Here is a 13448-nt window from a genome sequence, read left to right on the forward strand (position 1 = left end):
TCCATAATTTAACCCCACATTTCTAGGTTAATCTTTACTCATTGGTGCTTGGTTATAGAGCACATCTCCGATCTCTGTTTGGGTGAGTGACTGTTAAATCTGCTTCTTCTGCCTGGAAATGTTTTTTCTCCCCTCCTTCAAAATGTCTGTCAAAGCTCTAATTTTGCTTCAAGACCTAGTTCAAATATTTCCCTTTCTAAAAATGTCATCCAAGTTTCTCTCAATTGCTTCTTCCTTGCACCAACACTCTCCTCCTATATCATAATAATTCTTTGTTTGAGCTGCTCATGTAACAGTGGGCCCAGGAAGAGTTGTGTATTTTAATTGCACCATAATGAAGTCTTATTCATCTTTATGTTTCCCGCAGGAACTAGGACTCTGCTGCATCCTGGCAGTTACTCAGTGAGGAGTCATCAAACTGAAATAAATAAAGAGCTTTGTTACAACCACCAACTCAGGTATATGTTTGCCTCCTCAGTCTATATGAGGTCCCAAAAGTTGTAGATAATTGTATAAATAGGACATGTTTTAACTATAACAGTGACTAAGAAAAAGTGGCTTAAGATGACAAAAGTTGATTTCTCTGTCAAGTAAAAGAAGTTTGGAGGTTGTCGATCCATAGCTGAGATAGGGGTTCCACAGCTCCATGCCTATGGTGCTGTGTCTTAGCTCGGGCTGCTACAACACAATATCACAGATTGAGGGAGTTAAACACATTTCATTTGCACAGTTCCAGAGGCTGGGAAATCCACAGCAAGGTGTGACCCTGTTCTCTACCTGCTTTGCAACAATTTGATTATAATGTGTTGTGATGTTATTTTCTCTGTGTTTATCCTGCTTGCGGTTGTTGTCCTTATTGGACCTGTGGGCTAAGAGTTAATATCGGATTTGGACGTTTTTGGCCATTATTCTTCAAAACATTTTTCTTTCCTCTCCCCACTTCCTCTGGACTTGAATTAAAGGTATGGTAGATGGCATCAGAACATTCCACAGGACACTGCAGCGTTGTTCATGTTTTTCTGTATGCATTGGTTTGCATCATTTCCATTGTAATGTCTTTGAGTTCTTTAATCTTTTCTTCTGCAGGGTCTAATTCATTGAATTCCAACCAGTATAATTTTCATTTTAGATATTATATTTTTTAGTGCTAGCAGTTTCATTTTTATTCTTTTATTCAGTTTTTTAAAGAATATATTTATTTATTTGATAGATAGAGAGACCAGGGAGAGAGGGAAGGGGAAGTGGGAGAGGAAGAAGCAGGCTCCCACCAGAGGAGCCCGATGTGGGACTTGATCCCAGGACTCTGGGATCACTCCCTGAGCTGAAGGCAGATGCTTAATGACTGAGCCACCCAGGCGCCCCAACAGTTTCATTTTTAAAAAGTCTTCCCTTTTTCTCGAAATTTTATTGAGGTTTAATTCTTTGTTTTTATTTTTTTTTTATTACATTATGTAAGTCACAATACAGTACATCCCTGGTTTCTGATGCAAGGTTCGATGATTCATTAGTTGCGTATAACACCCAGTGCACCATGCAATAGTGCCCTCCTTACTACCCATCACCAGCCTATCCCATTTCCCACCCCCCACCCCTCTGAAGCCCTCAGTTTGTTTCCCAGAGTCCATAGTCTCTCATGCTTCATTCCCCCTTCTGATTACCCCCCCTTTCTTTATCCCTTTCCTTCCCCTACCGATCTTCCTAGTTCTTATGTTCCATAGATGAGAGAAATCATATGATAATTGTCTTTCTCTGCTTGACTTATTTCACTTAGCATTATCTCCTCCAGTGCCATCCATGTTGCAGCAAATGTTGAGAACTCTTTCTTTCTGATAGCTGAGTAATATTCCCTTGTATATATGGATCACAGCATCTTAATCCAGTCATCTGTTGAAGGGCATCTCGGCTCCTTCCACGATTTAGCTATTGTGGATAATGCTGCTATGAACATTGGGGTGCATATGGCCCTTCTCTTCACTACGTCTGTATCTTTGGGGTAAACACCCAGTAGTGCAATGGCTGGGTCATAGGGTAGTTCAATTTTTAACTTTTTAAGGGACCTCCACACTGTTTTCCAGAGTGGCTGTACCAACTTGCATTCCCACCAACAATGTAGGAGGGATCCCCTTTCTCCACATCCTCTCCAACAATTGTTGTTTCTTGCCTTGTCTATCTTTGCCATTCTAACTGGCGTAAGGTNCTTGTATATATGGATCACAGCATCTTAATCCAGTCATCTGTTGAAGGGCATCTCCGTTCCTTCCACGATTTAGCTATTGTGGATAATGCTGCTATGAACATTGGGGTGCATATGGCCCTTCTCTTTACTACGTCTGTATCTTTGGGGTAAACACCCAGTAGTGCAATGGCTGGGTCATAGGGTAGTTCAATTTTTAACTTTTTAAGGGACCTCCACACTGTTTTCCAGAGTGGCTGCACCAACCTGCACTCCCAAAAACAATTAGGAGGGATCCCCTTTCTCCACATCCTCTCCAGCAATTGCTAATTCCTGCCTTGTTAATTTTTGCCATACTAACTGGCGTAAGGTGGGATCTTAGTGTGGTTTTGATTTGAATTTCCCTGATGGCTAATGATTTTGAACATTTTTTCATGTGTCTGTTAGCCATTTGTATGTCTTCATTGGAAAAGTGTCTGTTCATATCTTCTGCCCATTTTATGATTTGTTTATTTGTTTCTCGTGTATTGAGTTTGAGAAGTTCTTTGTAGATCTTGGATACCAGTCCTTTATCTGTGGTGTCCTTTGCAAATATATTCTCCCATTCCGTGGGCTGTCTCTTAGTTTTTTTGACTGTTTCCTTGGCTGTGCAGAAGCTCTTTATCCTGATAAAGTCCCATAAGTTCATTTTATCTTTTATTTCTCNGCCGTTTCCTTGGCTGTGCAGAAGCTTTTTATCTTGATGAAGTCCCTCAAGTTCATTTTATCTTTTGTTTCTCTTGCCTTTGGAGATGTGTCGTGAAAAAGGTTGCTCTGGCCGATGTCATAGAAGTTGTTGCCTATGTTCTCCTCTAGAATTTTGATGGATTCCTGTCTCACATTGAGGTCTTTCATCCATTTGGAGTTTATTTTTGTGTATGGTGTGAGAGAGTGGTCAAGTTTCATTCTTTTGCATGTAGCTGTCCAATTTTCCCAGCACCATTTATTGAAGAGACTGTCTTTTTTCCACCGGATGTTTTTTCCTGCTTTATCAAAGATTAGTTGCCCAAAGAGCCGAGGGTCCATTTCTGGGTTCTCTATTCTGTTCCATTGGTCGATGTGTCTGTTTTTGTGCCAGTACCATGCTGTCTTTGTGATCACAGCTTTGTAGTACAGCTCGAAATCCGGCATTGTGATGCCCCCAGCTTTGTTTTTCCTTTTCAACAGTTCCATGGCAATTCAGGGCCTTTTCCAGTTCCATACAAATTTAAGGACTATTTGTTCCTGTTCCTTGAAAAATGTCCTCGGTATTTTGATCGGGATAGCATTGAAAGTGTAGATTGCTCTGGGTAGCATGGACATTTTAACTATGTTAATTCTTCCAATCCATGAGCATGGAATATTTTTCCATCTTTTTATGTCTTCCTCAATATCTTTCAAAAGTGATCTATAGTTTCTAGGATATAGGTCCTTTACGTCTCTGGTTAAGTTAATTCCAAGGTAACGCATGGTTTTTGGTGTTATTGTAAATGGGATGGATTCCCTAATTTCTCTTTCTTCAGTCTCGTTATTCGTGTATAGAAATGCAACTGATTTCTGGGCATTGATTTTGTATCCTGCCACCTTACTGAATTGTTCTATAACTTCTAATAGTTTGGGAGTGGATTCCTTTGGGTTTTCCATATAGAGTATCATGTCATCTGCAAAGAGAGACAGTTTGACTTCTTCTTTGCCGATTTGGATACCCTTTATACCTTTTTGTTGCCTGACTGCTGTTGCAAGGACTTCTAGTACTATGCTGAATAATAGTGGCGAGAGTGGGCATCCCTGTCATGTTCCTGATCTTAAGGGAACGGCTTCCAGCTTTTCCCTGTTGAGAATGATATTTGCAGTAGGCTTTTCATAGATGGCTTTTATGAGCTTCAGAAAAGGACCCTCTATTCCTACACTCTGAAGGCTTTTAATCAGAAAAGGATGCTGTATTTTGTCAAATGCTTTTTCTGCATCTATTGAGAGAATCGTATGATTTCTGAATTTTTGCTTGTTGATATGATGTATCACATTGATTGATTTGCGAGTGTTGAACCATGCTTGCATCCCAGGTATGAATCCCACTTGGTCATGATGGATAATCCTTTTAATGTACTGTTGGATTCTATTAGCAAGGATCTTGTTGAGGATTTTGGCATCCATATTCATTAGAGAAATCGGTCTGTAATTCTCCTTTTTGAGGGGGTCTTTGCCTGGTTTGGGGATCAAGGTAATATTAGCCTCATAGAATGAGTTTGGTAGCTTTCCTTCTGTTTCTATTTTTTGAAATAGCTTTAGGAGAATAGGTATTATTTCTTCTTTGAATGTTTGGTAGAATTCCCCAGGAAAACCGTCTGGGCCTGGAGTTTTATTATTTGGAAGGTTGTTTATCACTGACTCAATTTCTTCATAGTTAATTGGCCTATTTAAGAAATCTATTTCTTCCTGTTTCAGTCTTGGTAGTTTATAGGTTTCCAGGAAGGCCTCCATCTCTTCCAGATTGTTTAGTTTNAATGGCATAAAGCTGTTGATAAAAGTTTCTAGTAATCCTTCCAATTTCATTGTTGTTGGTTGTGACCTCTCCTTTTTCATTCATAATTTTATTAATTTGGCTCCTTTCTCTATTCTTTGGATAAGTCTTGCCAGAGGTCTGTCAATGTTATTAATTCTCTCAAAGAACCAGCTTCTAGCTCTGTTGATCTGCTCTACTGTGGTTCTGGTCTCTAATTCATTGATTTCTGCTCTAATCTTGGTCAACTCCTTCCTTGTCAGTGGGTTAGGCCTGTCCCTCTGTTGCTGTTCCAGTTTCTTGAGGTGAGAATATAGAAACTGCATTTTAGATTTTTCTATTCTTTTGAGTGAGGCTTGGATGGCTATGTATTTCCCCCTTNGTTTATTTCTGCTCTAATTTTGGTCAACTGCTTCCTCATGAGTGGATTAGGCCTGTCCCTCTGTTGCTGTTCTAGCTTCTTGAGGTGAGAATATAAAAACTGCATTTTAGATTTTTCTATTCTTTTGAGTGAGGCTTGGATGGCTATGTATTTCCCCCTTAGGACTGCCTTTGCAGTATCCCATAGGTTTTGGACCGTTGTGTATTCATTCTCGTTGGTCTCCATAAATTGTTTAATTTGTTTTTTGATTTCCTGGTTTATCGAGTCATTCTTGAGCAGGATGGTTCTTAGTCTCCAAGTGTTTGAGTTTCTTCCAAATTTTTCCTTGTGGTTGAGTTCCACTTTCAAAGTGGTGTGGTCTGAGAATACGCAGGGAATAATTTCAGTCTTTTGGTATCAGTTGAGACCTATTTTGTGTGCCAGAACATGGTCTATTCTTGAGAATGTTCCATGGGCATTAGAATAGAATGAGTATTCTTTGGTTCTCGGGTGTAGTGTTCTATATATATCTGTGAGGTCCAACTCGTCGAGTATGGCATTCAAAGCCTTTGATTCTTTGCTTAGTTTTTGCCAGGGTGTTCTGTCTATTTCTGATAGTGGGGTGTTGAGGTCCCCTACTATTAATGTATTTTTATCTATATGTCTCTTTATTCTGGTTAAGAGTTGGCTTGTGTATCTTGCTGCTCCCCTGTTGGGGGCATATATATATTTATATTTGTCATATCCACTTGTTGGATACATCATTTAAGAATAATATAGTGCCCTTCTGTGTCTCGAACTATAGTCTTTAGTTTAAAATCCAATCTATCTGATATGAGAATTGCTACCCCATCTTTCTTTTGAGGTCCATTTGCGTGAAAGACAGTACTCCATCCCTTTACTTTCAGTCTGAATGTATCTTTTGGTTCAAAATGAGTCTCTTGTAGACAGCAAATGGATGGGTCATGTCTTTTAATCCAATCTGCAACCCTGTGGCATTTTATGGGAGCATTTAGGCCATTACCTTGAGACTGAATACTGAGAGATAGAATTTTAATGATGCCATGTTGCCAGTAACGTCTTTGTTTGTATCGGTTGTGACTTTCTGTTCTGTATCACTCTTTGGGCCTTTTTACCTTTATAGAACCCCCCTTAATATCTCCTGTAGGGCTGGTTTCGTGGTTACAAAATTGGTTAATGACTGGCAATTCTGGAAGGTCTTTATTTCTCCATCAATTCTGAATGACAGCCTTGCTGGATAAAGGATCCTTGGCTGCATGTTTTTCTCTGAAAGAACTTTAAAAATGCCCCCCAACCCTTTCTCTCAATCCAGGTCTGTGTAGACAGGTCTGACATAATTCTGATACCTTTGCCTTGGTAAGTGAGAAATTTCTTTCCCCTGGCCACTTTCAATACTGTATCCTTGGATCTAATATTTGCGAATTGCACTATGATGTGACGTGGCGTATGTTTTCGTGGTTGATCTTTGTTGGGGTCCTCTCTGCCTCTTGGACATGAATGTTTGTTTCCCTCACTATATTAGGGAAGTTTTCAGCTACAATTTGTTCAAATATGTCTTCTAGACCTCTGTTTTTCTCCACCCTCTCGGGGATGCTGATGATTGTGACATTGGATCGTTTCATTGAATCAGTAATCTCCCGTAACCTACATTCGTGGGCGTGGATTTTTTTAAGTCCAGCTTCTATTTTCGCTTTTTCTTCTACTAACCCATCCTCCAATTCACTAATATGTTCTTCTGCCTCATTCACCCTGGCCGTCAGAGCCTCTAGTTTTGACTGTATTTGGCCCACAGAATTTTTAATTTCTGCCAGTTTTGCTCTCATTTCCGCCCTTAGAGATTCTATATTCCCATTAACATTTTCACTAATACTTTTTTCAAGTCTACACATCATCTTGACCATTGTTACTCTGAATTCCATTTCTGATCATTTGGTTACATCCATATCCATTAGTTCTGTGGCAGAGGCCACAGACTTGTTGTCTTTTCTTTGCTGGGTGGGGGACTTCTCCTTCTCATCATTCTGATGAGGAGAGATTGCGGGGTTGTCCAGAGCCCAAATTATTGACCAGGACCCAGGCCGTGCACCCTTGTTTTATAGGGATCTTAGGGATGTGGGCTTCTTGATTTTTCAGCCTGCCTTCTGGGGCAGGGCCCTGCCGCACCAATACTCAGGCAGCCCTATTCGGGTAGGGTCTCCATGTCCCCTGCAAGGGGGGATGGGGTTGGGCACCCTGTGAGCTGGTGTTTCCAGGCTTTTGTTCTCTGGTGGCTTTCCCTGGCGGTCTGCTGTGCCTCTTCTGAGAGACAGAGCAGCAGTGGCCTAATCTCAGCCTCTCTCACAGAATAGAGGGGAACGCAGCCCATTCTCCACTGATGTTCTGGCCACTTTAACTCTGTTTCTGTTGGTGCTGCTCAACCCTGCAGCGTCCCGGGATGTGCGCCCCACACCCGGCGTCCCAGCCCTCACTTCCAGGGCCGGCGAGTCTCTGTCCTTTGTGTTTCTAACACCACCAGCCACCCGCCCCCCCGCCCCCGCGCTCCCAGAGTTCCCGGTCTTAGTGTGGTTCCAGTGAGCACAACGGAGTTCCGTGAGAAGTCTGGTGGCACCCACTCCCCGCTCACGGTACCAGTCTGTTTTCTTGTGGGTGCCGTCCGGGAGTCCGCCCGCTCCCCCGTGCAGGTGGCTACTGCTTCCCGGCGCCTGAACGCGGTGCCTCCCTCCCCCTTCCGTATCTTCTGATATCTGTGCGCGGTTTCACTGCTCCCCGCTTCGTACCTCAATACTCAGCACTGGAGATGTTCATTTGTAGAGGTCCAGATGTATCTTCCTGCATCTCAAGCTGATTCCGTGGGTGTTCAGGCTGGTCTGGTACCTATCCAACTTGACTCAGGGGACCAGCTGAAAAAGGGGTCCCCTACTCCTACAGCATTTAACCTCCCCAATTCAGGTTTAATTCTTAATATATTAATTTGAATTCTTGAATATATTTATAATAGCCATTTCAAGTCTTTGTCAGCTAAATCTATAATTACTGTTATTTTGGGGTCTTTCAATTGATTGATTCTCCTTTTATTTATGGATCACATTTTCTGCTTTTTAAAATATGACGCACTTTGATTGGATGCTGGGCATTGTTATTGTTGTCAGTATGTTGCTGTGATTCTGGACTTTGTTGTCTTCCTTTAAAGAGAATTGAGGGGTGCCTGGGTGGCTCAGTCAGTTAAGCTTCTGACTCTTGGTTTTGGCTCAGGTCATGATCTCGGGGTCCTAGGACTGAGCCCTGGGTGGGGCTCCCCATTCAGTGGGAAGTCTTGTTGCCTCCCCCTTCCTCTGTCCCTCCCCTGCTCACTCTCTCTCTTTCTCTCTCTCTCTCTGTCTCTCTAAAATAAATAAAATTAAATTAATTAAATTCTAAAAATCTGCTTCCCTTTTTAAAAAAAATAGAGTTGAGGTTTTTTAAGCAGCCATAAAATTACTTGCAGGTCAGATTGATCTTTTTGAAGCTAATGACAGAAAATTCAGCTACATACAAAAAATGGTAACATGAAAGTAGAGAATATGATTTGTATATAAAAGATTTTAGTCTTGAAAGAACTTCTGGAAATTGCTGACCAATTGATTTTTCTGCTGATTGTTAAAGTCAGTATAAATAGTTATTTATTTAGTTTTGTATCCTCATTTTCTCACCTTGTCTCTACCTTGTCATCACTTCTTGGAAGAAAGAGGCAAAAACCTAGAATTCAGTAGTGAAAGTGTAGATACAATGCCCTATGGCCTTGTGCAATGATTTGCTGCAATCCAGGCAGCCTCCTTCTTAACTTGGTTTCCTTTATATGACCTTCAAGTGTTATACATGTGCATCCTAGAGACAAGAGCAAGGAGAAAACTTTAGATATCTTTGTAAATATTGAATTTGGCATTGCAATAATCATTTAGGAATAGACAGAATATGATAAGTGCGTTCTGCTCTGGTGCATTTTCTAAAGATTATAAGAGAGAACATTTTATTTGATCAAATTACCTAGAGGTTGTTGAAGAAAGTATTTAAAAGTTGGGCTGTTTGAGCTTTCTCAGATATACCAAATCACAGCATATATTCTCATCATACATTCTCTTCCTTTTAGAGAAATGTGTGAAATTCTGTGATTTGAATTTGACTAGTGTATTTATTTATATGTTAATTATGCCAGTGGGTTAGGATAAAACTATATCAAAACAGAAAAATGCTAAAATAGTCCATTTCAATAGGTAGGCATTCAAAGGAAAAATAATGCTAGTCATCTAAGACATTTAAGTAAAGTCAGTTACTGATTTATTCATTCTACCCAGGTGATGATGAAAAGTTAACAAAGCAGTCCACCATAGGGATTGATATTTAAACTTTTTCTGATTCAATTTAAATTTCCCCAAAGTATTTTATGTATCAGCAAATTTAAAATAGGAATGTGATTTCCCCTTCAGAAGTTATTGGTGTAGGATGCCCTAAATATGTGATTTTCCTTGGTTCAGTTAAAAACCACAACAAAAAGAGATTTTTTTTGTTAAAATATTTACTTTTTCTTGATTGTTAGGTTAATATTGCAATTGTATGGTACATGGCAGTACTTCTCCAAGTGGCTAAGACTCTATGACATCAAACTATTTTCAAAATAATATTATGAAGTTATTTGCCCATTTTACTCTGAGCCTCTCATGAGTGTATGGCAGAGCTTCCCAAGGCTGTAAAATGTATGACATTGTGACAGACCGAATTCAGAGACAGAAGATTCTTCCTGTCTTCTATTAATCAAGGCATAAAAGAAATAGGAAAAATATAAAGAGATACTACCCTTGTCTGCAATGTTTTTTCAAATTGGAAAACATAGTTTTTTAAAATAAAAATATATTATTTATGCGAACATGTAATAATTGTATTATTGCCACTTTAAAATGAATTAATATAAATATTTTTAATTGCTCAGTTTTGTTTTCTAATATGGCAAATATCTAGCTATTTGGTCTGCTAAGTGATTAAGTGTGAAAAGGTTGCTTCAGACCCAAAAGTTTGAGAACCCTTACTGCATATTCGTATAGGCCATGATGGCATAAGACAGTTAAACATTACCAAAAACAAAGGCAAAAACAAAACAAATCTCGAGACGACGAATGGGAGGGAGATGTGGCAGCATGAGTCTGGGAAAGCAGGAGGATACGACCCTGTGAAATAGTCACATCACAGCCAGAGATGTGCACGATGTGGAGAACTGTTGCAAGAACAACAGCACCTCCCCAGGATCTTTCTCACACCAGAAGAGGGAACAGGATAGCTATAAAATCCTTTACATGACGACAAGACAGATGGACTATAGAGCGGAATATAGGCATAGAATATAGCCACAGAGAATCAAGGCAAATTAAAAAAATACATACGTGTGTGGATAATATCTGTGTGTGTGTGTGTGTGTGTGTGTGTGTGTGGGAGGGAGTGTATATCCCCCTCCTGAGAGCATAGAAAATAGAAAATGGTTTTGAAGAGAACATGAATTAATAGAAAAGCAAAACTCGTTTCTATTTTCCCAGTGTTTGCAGAGATCTTTGCAGTGTAAATGAGAAATTCAAGTAATGTTTAGTCAAGGCTCTTTGGCTAGAGAAACCCACCATGCTGAAACAGGAAAGACGATTTATTTGAGGATACAGGGATATTTTGGTTAGCAGGGGAAAAATTGCAACCAAGTTTCAGGAGAGACCAGAACCTAGAAGTGACCAACATCAAGTCTGCTGGACGTTATTAAATTATTTTCCCTCCTTTTAAAACACTATGGTTTCTCATCTTTGCTTCTCTCTGGGATCCTGATAAATTCATTTGTCCTTGTAGATAGGTGGTTTTGCTGCTTCATGAATGTGGTTAAATAGGACTCACATAAGTTCCCATGTTTACAAGCCAAACCACCATCATTTTACCCCAATTCCAAATACTTAGAATAATCTGATTGGCCCAATTATTTTAGCTCTCAGAGAAGTTTCTTGTAAACTGGACAAACACTGCCTTTCACTGGAAATGAGATATGTAAATGTATCTAACAGACTTCTATTTGTCTCTAGGTAACCTTGTTACCAGTGTCCCTGCCAATCACTTGGGTAATCACAGTGCCTCCTGATTTTAGTACAAAATCACCACAATTTTAGTAATCAGTATAAAAACTCTTTTTTACTATCATTGTAGGTAATTGTTTTGGTAGAAGTTTCCTGGACCATTCTCCTTATGAAACTTGAGGCTCCTTAAGCAACAGCTACGCTGTAATGAAATTTCTTTCTTTGGGCATGAGACTCTAACCTAAATTAATCAAAACCTATATACAAGTGGGTGCAACCTGAGAAAATAACTATGGATGTACAGAAGTGTGGAACGGAAGCATAGAGTTGACTTTTAGCACCACGATCAATTTTTAGAATAGCATTTTTTCCAGAATGCTCTTCGTCAGAATGCCCCATCACTGTTGGTAATGTTAGAATGATACCCAATCGCATGTATGAAATGGAAGGGCTAAATGCCACTCTTCTCCTGCAGCCTGAGTCAGTGGGACACGCACCATCTGGTCTGACAGCAGTGATGGATCTCTCCTGGAACAGCCAAAAAATAGAACTGTTTTCTTAATACTGTGACCCACTCCCTTTGAATCCTACCTAGAGAATGCTGAGAAAATGTAACAATTAACCCTTTGGCCATGTACTGTGTATTTTATTCCTCTAGTTAATGGTAGACATTGGCGCTAGATTTCAAGCTTGACTATGTCTTACAAGTACTGTCTTACATGTGTCTCTATGTAAGTACCCACTTAATTAAAGGGGAAAAAATCATTTCTATAGGTCCACTCTTGAGACTAGAAAGTTAGATCTTAATTAGGCTAATTTAGTAACTAGGGCACTATGACATGTGCTGCAGTTATAGTTCTTTTTATAAACAATTCATTTGAAATCCCCATTCTCAATGCTTATCATGGTTGTACCCAGAAATCATTTCTTCTAGTCTTTAGCAAATCCTAGGGACCAGATTTGATGTTATCAAACTCCCTGCCATCATCTAACACTGCTAACAACTGATGTACTCAAAAGGATACTTTCCCGAATGTTGAAATTGGGTGGTGGTATTAGGAAACAGGACCAAAACCCAACTCCCAAACCTTTTCCTGGCTACCTACTACTGCCCTAGATTCAATATCACCCTTAGAACCAGACAAGAGGGTTTGGGTCCTCTGTTCTAAACTTCCTCTGACCATGCTTTCTCTCCAATGAACTAAAAGTCTACAAAACCAAAGGGTGTGTCCATCCAAAGCTTGGGACTCTCTTCTAGACCAAGCTTTGGATATCTGAAATCCCAGAATTCACTTCCCAAACAGCCCAAGCCTACTTCCAACATTTGTGTAAGGCCTTCCTAGGGTGTGTTCTCTCTAGTAAATATTACGCAGCTAAAGGGCACACTCCAAGACCCGAGGAAAGACCAAAGGACTGGTGTTTGCAGGGACGTAGATGGAACTTGGATTTACAGGTTGAGATGAGCATGCAACCAGGCCTTCTCTAGAGTGGGGTAGAAGCAGGAATGGAAGAGAAAGGAATGGGTTACCTCCTTTTGGACACAAGGTACTGCCTCTCTTTTGCTGCCGTGTATTATTACAGAAACCCAATGAATTCAGGAATTCTAAATTCAAACCTGGCCTTTCAGGTTATTATGAGTGTTTATTTAATGAAACAGGAGAATAGATATTTTCTTTAAATTCTTGGCTTGATTTATAACTTTTAAATACTTAGACATATGGTATGTGGGCCTCCATTTGTATTCCTCCCAGAGACTAATAAATGTTAGAGATCAGCATACCCAGATTCTTAGAAGTTTCTAGAAAAATGCAAACACTTTATTAATATATGACTTTTTGCCCTAACTCTCAAGTATTGGTTTGATAGGCTGAGCTGAACAGGAAGAGATAAAAGCAAAATCCTCTGGCAACTTAAACTGGAACCAGATTAGGAAGAGCAGCTTGCTTATGTCTCTCGCAAGCCCAGAGCTACATTTCATCTCTTCATATTCAATCTTCAAAAGCTAGAGAAGGTAAATCTAAAGAAACCCCTGACAAAGGAGAGTGGACGATAAAGGGTTCACTCTAAGACTCGGAGAACATCAGACTAAAACAATCTTTTCTAGGATTCCTGTATCTGAGACTGACCATGGGCCCTGATGGACATTTCCTCCATCTATATTGGCTGCAATTTCTTAGATATTACTTATATTTCTTGGGCATTTATTAGGGTAAAAAAACTACAGGTTGAATACTTTCTTCCATGACTCATTTTCCTGTACAATCAAGTCCAGAACAAACATCACTTTCAACCACCTGTTAT

At 39.9% G+C, this 13448-nt stretch overlaps 1 protein-coding gene across 1 annotated transcript in view; it reads left to right on the forward strand.

Annotated features, from left to right (window-relative positions):
• ZBBX (zinc finger B-box domain containing) overlaps positions 1–13448 on the forward strand; it is a 148370-nt gene that overhangs the window by 5466 nt on the left and 129456 nt on the right. Inside the window, exon 3 of the mRNA XM_034663459.1 lies at positions 368–458. The gene's annotated coding sequence lies outside the window, so the exon portion shown is untranslated. The remainder of the gene's footprint in view (positions 1–367; positions 459–13448) is intronic.

This window comes from Ailuropoda melanoleuca, chromosome 1, assembly GCF_002007445.2.
Source record: "Ailuropoda melanoleuca isolate Jingjing chromosome 1, ASM200744v2, whole genome shotgun sequence".
In the NCBI taxonomy this organism is placed as follows: Eukaryota; Metazoa; Chordata; class Mammalia; order Carnivora; family Ursidae; genus Ailuropoda; species Ailuropoda melanoleuca.